The sequence below is a fragment of the Symphalangus syndactylus genome, chromosome Y, assembly GCF_028878055.3.
Source record: "Symphalangus syndactylus isolate Jambi chromosome Y, NHGRI_mSymSyn1-v2.1_pri, whole genome shotgun sequence".
NCBI classification, from domain to species: Eukaryota; Metazoa; Chordata; class Mammalia; order Primates; family Hylobatidae; genus Symphalangus; species Symphalangus syndactylus.
This window is the reverse complement of record NC_072448.2, coordinates 28385155-28393792: the sequence shown is the minus strand read 5'-3', so window position 1 is coordinate 28393792 and position 8638 is coordinate 28385155. Positions and strand designations below refer to the sequence as shown.

At 45.3% G+C, this 8638-nt stretch overlaps 1 long non-coding RNA gene and 1 pseudogene across 2 annotated transcripts; one reads left to right on the top strand and one right to left on the bottom strand.

The window, feature by feature from the left end:
* The first annotated feature begins 435 nt into the window (after positions 1-435).
* LOC129471682 (carboxy-terminal domain RNA polymerase II polypeptide A small phosphatase 2-like) lies at positions 436-2599 on the top strand (annotated as a pseudogene).
* Positions 2600-3531: 932 nt separating this feature from the next.
* LOC129476702 (uncharacterized) lies at positions 3532-7530 on the bottom strand. Of its 2 annotated transcripts, none has more exons than XR_010119874.1 (3): positions 7413-7530; positions 5063-7031; positions 3532-4733 (listed from the first exon to the last, which is right to left on the bottom strand). It is a non-coding gene; the product is annotated as an uncharacterized lncRNA (long non-coding RNA). The 2 variants fall into 2 exon arrangements; XR_008655064.2 differs by having other exon boundaries at positions 5063-5192.
* Between the last annotated feature and the right edge of the window lie 1108 nt (positions 7531-8638).

Genomic DNA, 8638 nt, shown 5'->3' with positions numbered 1-8638 from the left:
GAAAGAATAGCTGTGGATGCTGGGCTTAGTACCTGGGTGATGAGATGATCTGTGCAGTAAAGCACAGTGGCACATATTTATCTATGTAAGAGACCTGCATATCCTGCACATGGACCGCTAAACTTAAAATAAAAGTTGAAAAAAAATGAGAATCTGGTGGATTCTCTATGTTAGACCCAAACTGAAGATCCTGAAGCTCCTGGGGGGGAGTCAGGGCTGGGGGCACCCTGGGGAGCTGCTGCCAAGGCCGTCCACCCTCCCTACAGGCCGCCTCCCTTCCCGCCCGGTGATGGAAAGGAGAGGGGGAATGTGAACAGCTGTGGAAGTCAGATTCTTGGGAACTGAATCAGGCCCCAACCCATGCCCTCCAGCCCAGTCCATCCGGTGTGCCTGCCAGTCTTCCCACCCAGCCAGCCGAGCACTCAGGATTGTTAGATGGAACAAGGATCCATCATCACCCAGGCATGGAGGGAAGATGCCCTGGTCCTTACCAAGCAAGGCCTCGTTTCCAAAGTGCTCTCTGAAGAGGCCTCATGTTTGTCACATCTTAGAACTAAGATTCCTTTCCGCTCTTCTTGCACCCAGCATGTTGGTCAGTCAAGTTCCCCTGTTGAGCTCTCCACACATAACAAGGACGTCAACACCATTGCTATGTCTGATCAGCTCCAGGGTCTCCAGTATCATTTTATCGGATCCCAGGAACCTGCCTGTTCCCAGAGGTGACAGAAAAATCAGGGAAGGATCTGTATGGTCACTGACCTGGATGAAACCCTTGTGCATAGCTCCTTTAAGCCAATCAGCAATGCTGACTGCCTACTGCCTGCCTGTAGAGATTGAGGGGACCACGTGCCAGATCCATTTGCTCATGAGGCCATATATGGATGAGTTCCTGAGATGACTGAAGGAATTGTTTAAATGTGTTTTCTTCATTGCTGTCTTCATTCTCGCCTGAACAAGTATGCAGATCCTGTTGAGAGGTGACAGCATGCTGGCAGTCCTCGCAGCCCATGCTTGCTCTTGGTGCCTTTTCTGCCTGGACTCCCACTTTGGTGGCACTTGAGGAGCCCTTCAGCCTGCCGCTGCACTGTGGGAGCCCCTTTCTGGGTTGGCCAAGGCTGGAGCAAGCTCCCTCAGCTTGCGAGGAGGTGTGGAGGGAGAGGCATGGGCAGGAACCGGGCTGCATGTGGTTCTTGCAGGCCAGCTGGAGTTCCAGGTGGGCGTGGGCTCGGTGGACCCCACACTTGGATTGGCCGGCTGGCCCCACCGGCCCTGGGTGGTGAGGGGCTTAGCACCTGGGCAAACAGCTGCTGTGCTCAATTCCTTGCTGGGCCTTAGCTGCCTTCCCGTGGGGCAGGGCTTGGGACCTGCAGCCCGCCATGCCTGAGCCTCCCCGACGAGCACCACCCCCTGCTCCATGGTACCCAGTCCCATCAACCACCCAAGGGCTGAGGAGTGTGGGAGCACGGCATGGGACTGGCAGGCAGCTCCACCTGCAGACCCTATGCGGGATCCACTGCGTGAAGCCAGCTGGGATCCTGAGTCTGGTGGGGACATGGAGAACCTCTATGTCTAGCTAAAGGATTGTAAATACACCAATCAGCACTCTGTATCTAGCTCAAGGTTTGTAAACACACCAATCAGCACCCTGTGTCTAGCTCAGGGTTTGTGAATGCACCAGTCGACACTCTGTATCTAGCTACTCTGGTGGGGACATGGAGAACCTTTGTGTCTAGCTCAGGGATTTTAAATGCACCAATCAGTGCCTGTTAAAACAGACCATTTGGCTCTGCCAATCAGCAGGATGTGGGTGGAGCCAGATAAGAGAATAAAAGCAGGCTGCCCAAGCCAGCAGTGGCAACCCACTCAGGTCCCCTTCCACCCTGTGGAAGCTTTGTTCTTTTGCTGTTTGCAATAAATCTTGCTGCTGCTCCCTCTTTGGGTGCACCCTGCCTTTATGAGCTGTAACACTCACAGCAAAGGTCTGCAGCTTCACTCCTGAAGCCAGCGAGACCACAAACCCACCAGAAGGAAGAAACTCCGAACACATCTGAATGTCAAAAGGAACAAACTCCAGACACGCTGCCTTTAAGAACTGTAGCACTCACCGCGAGGGTCCGAGGCTTCATTCTTGAAGTCAGTGAGACCAAGAACCCACCAATTCCGGACACACTGTGACGGGTATGCTGGACCAGTGTGGGGTGTTCTGGGGTTGCCTAGCCCATGAGTCGTGTTTGTTCCACCAGGGCTGCTATGTCAGTGACCACAGCCATCTGGGGAGGGATCTGAGGAAAACTCTCATCCTGGACAACTCGCCTGCTTCTTACATCTTCCACCCAGAGAATGCAGAGCCTGTGCAGTCCTGGTTTGATAACATTCCAGACAGCAGCTGCTGCACCTGATATCAATCTTCAAGGAGATGTGTGGAGCAGAGGGTGTCTACACTAGCCTTGGGCAGCAGCGGGCCCTTAACCTTCCCTGCTTCCCAGCAATGGCCATCACAGTAGGGGACATTCCCACACTATGCCTTTATGATCAGCCTGAAAGAGTGAAGGCTGGAACACCTACCCATATAAACCTGGAAAGAGTGAGAAGTGATTGAAAAGAGCTTTAGGACAGCTTTGATGCTGAGTGGGTGAATGCCAGACCAAGGATACCCAGAGCGACCTGCCATCAAGTTGTTGGGTTCCCGAGATGTGGATGTGAGAGAAAGAAAGAGAGCATGCATGTTTTGCCATGAACTGTGGCCCCAAGTATATAGTGTTTCAGTGGGGGAGAAGCTGAAAGACGACCTTCCCAAGCTAGCTTGTCTCCTCTCCTGTCACCCTATGAGCCCCTGAGTTCCATAGGGATGAAGATTATTGAAGGCTCCGTTGCAAACCTGGTCTTTCCTCAGTGCTGCAAGGCCTATGCCAAGGAGAAAGGAAGGGTATGCCTTTGCGTGTTCCAGGCACACATCTTTCTGAAATATTTCTCCAGCCAGTTGGTGCAGACAAAAGACGACATTTCTGGGAAGATGGGGACTTATGTCCAGACCAGTAGCCAAGCCATCAGGTCTTGTGGCCCAAAAACTATGCTTGCTTAAGTCCAGCCAAGTGCCTGGGATGGATACTTTCTGCATCTCCCCGAGGCTCATCACTTAGCCATAGCCCCAAACCTGTGGGGAAGGAAGTTGTCTCCCCGCCCTGCAAGAGGACAAATAACTGATTTCTGTTCTTTTGACTCTGTTTTAAAATTCTCTTAAAAAAAAAAGCCTATCTGAAACTGAAAAAAAAAAAAAGAAAAACAAGAAAAAAGATATCATACTTACATAGGTGAAAAACATATAGATCTATCTATAAGCAACAAACACAGCTAATTCACACATATATGAAACATCACATTGAGATAAAGTGTACCGAGCTAAAAATTATCATTCAACTCATATCAAGCTTTAAAAGCAAAAATACGGTTAACTAATCTGAGAAAACATAACCCCCAAGAAAATAAACACAATAACAAGGAACGGAAAATCAGAAGAGAGGTTTTAATGCATAAAATCCTGAATACAACTTAGATTTACAATGAAAAATAACTCTTTTTTTTTTTGAGACAGAGTCTTGCCCTGTCACCCAGGCTGGAGTGCAGTGGCACAATCTCGGCTCTACCTACTGGGTTCACGCCATTCTCCTGTCTCAGCCTCCAGAGTAGCTGGGAATACAGGCGCCTGCCACTATGCCTGGCTAATGTTTTGTATATTCAGTAAAGACGGGGTTTCACCATGTTAGTCAGGATGGTCTCGATCTCCTGACCTCGTGATCCACCCGCCTTGGCCTCCGAAAGTGCTGGGATTACAGGCATGAGCTACCACACCCGCCCGAAAAATAACTCTTTAGATATCTGCAGCATTCAACTGTGTGCACTCATGAAAAGCAGACATTTTAAGTCATTGGAATTTAATAAATTGCAGTAAAATTATACAGAAAATACATTTCAATCATTAATAATAGGCTCTAATGAGAAGAATTTAATAAATAATCATTAAAAAGACAGGAGAATTTTATTATGTTCTCAATATGTTGCTGCTCTTCTTACCATAAAATATAATAAAACCATATGACTACAATATAGCTTTCAGGAGCCAAAAAAGCCTTCTATTTTCAAATAAAAGAACAATATAAATTTTGCAAAATACGATGAGCATTACTGAAGTATAAAGTAAATATCTAGAATTAACATATACCATCATTTAGATACAGACTAAGAAAAAGAATATAAATGTTAATGATTCCTTTCTGCCTACAGTGAGCTTAAAATTATAACCAAAAATTTTAATAAATATGTAGCACCTCCAAGAAATTTTATTAATAGCTTACATAATGTGTAAATTTGAGTAATTTATTTTAGAATTTTTGAAGCTAAAAATCACCAGCTTGACATTCACTTCAGAAAGCAAAAGGTAAAGGAGAGTAACATAAGCAAGATGACAGAATGGGAGGTTCCACATCCACATCCCCCACAACACAATGCAGCTGCCACAGCAAACATAAGTGCATTCATGAAAGCCTTGGAATCCATTTCAGAGTTTGTGACACCCAGCTGGAGGCAAAGACCAAGGAAGACATCTTCAGAGGGTGAGCACTTGACCAAGAGGCAAGCTTGCCAATCATGGTCTCGGCTTCAAAAGAGAATACAGCCACATCTTACTGTAGACTTGGCTATAACTCATTTGACCTTGGTCCTGACACTGCAACAATCTGCCAGAAACACAAGAGAATTCATACTCGGCCGGGCGCGGTGGCTCACGCTTGTAATCCCAGCACTTTGGGAGGCTGAGGCAGGCGGATCACGAGGTCAGGAGATCGAGACCACAGTGAAACCCCATCTCTACTAAAAATACAAAAAATTAGCCAGGCGTGGTGGCGGGAGCCTGTAGTCCCAGCTACTCAGAGAGGCTGAGGCAGGAGAATGGTGTGAACCTGGGAAGTGGAGCTTGCGGTGAGCCAAAATTGCACCACTGCACCCCAGCCTGGGTGACAGAGCAAGACTCCATCTCAAAAAAAAAAAAAAGAGAATTCACACTCACCTGAGACTTAGGTGACAGGCCTGCAGAACTTGGTTCTCTTTATAGTCCCTGAATCAGGCAAAACACATCTTCTTTCCTTCTCCAGCCATGATCTGGAAGAAATCTTCACATTGCTATGATGAAATGCTAACTAACAATATGAAAAATACTAAAGTATTAATGTCACTAAAAATGGTAAATACATACTGAAATTCAGAATACTTTAAATTGTTATCATGTTAAACTAAACAATTAAAATATAAGATGTTTTACATAAGTCTCATGATAACCACTAGGAAAAAAAAACGTAGTAAAGAAAAAGAGAAAGTAATTAAAGCATACACAAACAACAAAAATTAAACGTTGGATATGGCTGCTCCTGCTTATAATTCCAACACTTTGGGAGGCCAAAGTGGAAGAATCTTAAGCTCCTTGGGTGTTGTGGTATGTGTCTGTAGTCCAAGCTACTTGGGTGGCTAAGCTTGAGCCCCAGAGATTGAGGCTACAGTGAGCTGTGATATGCCACTGCACTTCAGTCTGAGCAAGAAAGCATAACTTTGTCTCAACAAAAATTAACAATACCACAGGAAGGACAGAACCAGAAACAAAAGAAGCAAATTTAAAATGGACAGAAAACTACAAATTTACAATAGTAACTGCTTACCTATCACTACCTTACAAATAAAAAGATTAAATTATCTAACAAACAGATACTGCTGTAGACTGAATGTCATCTCCAAAATTTAGGAGAAAATTTAATAGCCACTGTGTTAGAATTAAGAGGTGGATCATTTAAAAATTAATTAAGCTATAAGAACTCTGCCCTCATGAATGGATTAATGTTCTTATTATGGGGATGGGCTAATTATAACAAGAATGGATCTGTTATATATTAAAAAAAAAGGTCTCTCTTCCTCACATATTTGGCCATGTTATTATCCAGCAACTAAACCTTCAACAGATACCAGTATCATGTTGTTTTGCCTTTCCACCCTCCGGAACCATGAGTCAAATAAAATTCTATGCTTTATTAATTACCAGTCTGTGATAATTCTGTTATAGCTGCCAAAAGAGAGTAAAGCAGACAGAGTGGATAAATGAATCTTTTAAACCTCATAATATGCTGCTTACAGGAGACTCAATTATGAATTAAAAGCATAGGCTAAAAGTGAAAGGATAGAAAATGATATTCCATGCAAATAATCAAAGGAGTGTAATGGAAGTTATGCTTAAATTAAACAAAATAGACTTCCTAGCAATGTCTCTCACAAGCATGAAATGAGTTTACCATACAATAATAATAGAGGTTAATTTGTCAAGAGAATATAGCTATATACATTTATGCATACAAAAGGTAGGCTTCTAAATATAAAAAGCAAACATTGCCAGAACTGTAGGGAGAAGTAGAAAGAAATCCAATAACAGAAAACTTTAATGAAATGTATAATAAAGGGCAAATAGTTAACAGCATTGTAAATTGGGAAGGGAAAACTGGTCTCATGTGTTGCATTTGAGAATGCAGCAAAGAAAGTGGGAACTGATAATTTTACTGCAAGCCTCAGTTAGGCTGAAAAACAGGGTGGTCGATTAGAGGTTCCACTTGCCATACATTAAGAAAACACAGGAGAAAACCAGTCGTCCTCTGGAGTTTTAAAATAATTAAAGAGCAGAAAATTAGTCTAAAGTGGCTCCAGTGCCCTTTGTTCATAGGTTAAAAAAAAAAAATCTAAAACCTAACTCAAATACATTTCCTATAAATCACTATCTTAGCCTGAAACAAAATGCAGGTTTAACAAATGACAAACATGCAATTAACCTCAGAATATGTAATCAGAAAATTTCCATCTGGATAGTTCAAATAAGGCAACTACATAACTGCAACCAATTCTTGAATTTGGGTTGCTTTCTCATTCATCTTATAAAAGCCTTTCCTTTATGCCCCTCTGGTGGACCAGAAATCATGGCTGGGTGCTTTCCATTTCACCAATCACTGTTTGTTCAGATAAACTGGTTAACTTTTTACCACAGACTCCCGTTAATTTTTAACAAGAAAGACTGGGGACCCCACGGGCCACAGCTACTCCCACGCACACACCCAGTCGCAGATTTTCCCTGATGACCCACCTGGCATCCCTGAACAATCTGGGGAATACTCAGGGCTGTGGACGCAGAGCAGGGCGCTGCCCATGGACAGGACGGGACGGGAGGGGCGGGACGTGGGTGTCCCCGCTGCTGGCTCAGCGGCCATCTTGCGGCCACAGGGGACTGAGGGCCAAGCCTCGGGAGACTCCGAGCTAACCGTGGGGAGGCCGCTCCTGCCGGTTTCACAGCCTGCTCTCCTTTCTCTGCATGCCAAACCCCGCACACTCACCATCTCCCAGCTTCCAGGATGTCCTGGCACCTTAACTATGCGTCCCCAAGGACCTACAGATCACAGGGCAACAAGGGCTGTGAGGCAGTAGCCCGGGGCTCCCAAGGTGGAGGAGGCGAAAGAGACGGATCCCAAGCTCCTGTGCCAGCGCCAGGGAGAGACAAAGGCCCCGCCAAACGCCGGAAGCCACGCCCTCCTTTCCTCGCCTCTCCAACTGCGCGCCTGATTGGGCGGTTCCCACATCAGTGTCACTGATTGGATAAAATTCCAGGACGCACCCACCCCCGCCTGGGAGAAAAGTGAAAGCCCATGGTGGGGGATGTGGAGAAAAGTGGGCATGGCTCCAGCAACTCAGTGAGACTTGGTTTTCCATCTTGAAGAATTGCCCATCCACACTGAAACTGTAGCCTAACAAATGCCAGTTCTCACACTACACCTGCTGGGATACCAGTATGTAGCCTTTTGAAAAAAATAAAATCTTTCACCTAAGAGAAGGACAAGAGAAAAGGAGGGTTTCACATCTAAAGCCTTCATTTTCTTTATGAATCAACAGCCACTTGTCATTTGAGTTGTCCAAAGGCGACTGACAGCACTAATACGCTTAACGAATCAACCAGGAAAAATGGGCCTCTCAGGTGAGGAGGAGGCACAATAGTAACAAACCCCAATCCATTCTCAGCTTTGCATGGTGCTCGCATCTCAAGAAGTGGTGTTAGCCATGTGAACCGTGTTCACTGGACAACGCCAGAGGAAAGAATATTTAGTACAACACAACTATGAGGCTGCAAATCAAAGTGGTAGTGAGAGCAGGAATGAGGCTTCAGTGGCCGAGACACTGGTGGCTACCCTTGGGTGTCACTTAAACCTTCAAGGTGAAGGGCCTTTTTTTTCCCAATTGGCTCAGAGAAACTAATAAACATTAAAATTGAGATTTGTTTTTCTTTACAAAATTTCTAAGACATAGAGGACTCTCTAACACTCCAAAAGACATTCAGCTATATATGCAGCTGAGGACCTGGCTGCTCTGTAGAGGGATATCAGAGCAGCAGCCACCAGCTTTAGTAGCTTTAAGCTCCTCCTCTCATAGGGACAGGCCACCCCCATACAACCCCCCCTAACTTCGTAGGCTCTGGCTGTTAGGTGCACCTGGGGACTGTCTTCCTCCCATCTCATTAGCTCTCCAAGAGAGTCCAGCTCAATCTAAAATCTACCCTAGGATGGCGAGT